The sequence below is a fragment of the Halichoerus grypus genome, chromosome X (genome assembly GCF_964656455.1).
Source record: "Halichoerus grypus chromosome X, mHalGry1.hap1.1, whole genome shotgun sequence".
In the NCBI taxonomy this organism is placed as follows: domain Eukaryota; kingdom Metazoa; phylum Chordata; class Mammalia; order Carnivora; family Phocidae; genus Halichoerus; species Halichoerus grypus.
In genome coordinates, this window is record NC_135727.1 from 120,547,596 (window position 1) to 120,548,849 (window position 1,254).

Below are 1,254 nucleotides of genomic sequence, written 5' to 3' on the forward strand. Positions count from 1 at the left end.
TTCTGGACAGATCATCGCATGTGTAGGAGCAAACCTCTGACCCGGCCTTCCCCCTCTTAGGAATGTCTCCTCCAGAAATATTTGCAGTTGTACACACAGCCACTGAGACAAAAATATGGACTGCGGCATTTTTGTGGTAGTGAAACAAATGGTCACAGTCTGCCTCCATCATAGGGGGATGGTGAGCTAGTTGGGGCCCAATATGGAAAGCTACACAGTAGTGAAGAAAGAAAGGGCCAGCTATATATGCACGGGGAGAGATCTCCAAGACGAAACAAGTGTGAGAGGCATGGGACAAGATGGTAATATAATTACATTTATGGGAAAAATGTAAAGGGATAAGTGTGTGTCCATATGTCTGCACAGAAATGCATTTTAAAATGTGAAGGACACTCCTCATGTGGCTGCCACGTGTTTCAGTCGGGGATCCCTAAGTCTGAAACAGTGAAGTTACCTCTTCGGCATTAAAAAAAAATAAAAAAACCAAAAAAACCTCTACATTCATTTCACAGACAGAGTATGCCTGAGACTAACTCAGAGCCTTCCCTCCCTGCGAAGAAAGATGCCCTTGGGACGGCCATCAGCCGGAAGCAGCACCCAGGGATGCAGGGAAACTGGGTCCACCTGAACAAGGACCCGCTGTTTTCAGAAAGGCAAGCCTGTGAAACCTCTCCAGAGTAAAACTTTTTATAATTAACAAAGTAGCAAGTTTCTCCCACACCCCACCTCCCTGCAGCAACCCATTTTCCAATAGCAACCATTAATTATTTATTTAGAAGTTGAAACACAGCGTGGGGAGGAAGGGCGAAGCAGGACACTAGGATTTAGGGAAATCCTCGTGGTCAGAGGGAAGAAAATAGAAGTTCTGTCCAAAGGGGCATTTTTGTAACATATAGACACATTTTCCCATAAGAAACTCCCAGAAAAATTGAAACCACATGTGCAGATGGCCTGGGCGTGCTGTGCATGTTGCTGTGCAAGCAATTCAGCAGGGCTGCAGCAAAACCAGCTCTCTCAGCTCTTGGGTTCTGGGGCTTTCTCAACCACGAGGAGCCCCCAAAGAACAAGCGGATCCCAGCAGAGCAAACAACGTTGCAGCAGGGAGTGGTTTCCTTACCCCCACCCTGTTTGTTCCCTTTGCTCTCCAAAAAGTTACAAACTGGCTTTCCTTCCTGATAAACCAAGGCTTCCTCACTGATTGGTCTCAGTTTGGGAAAGGACGTGACATCAGCAACTTTGCAGACTTGGGGCTGG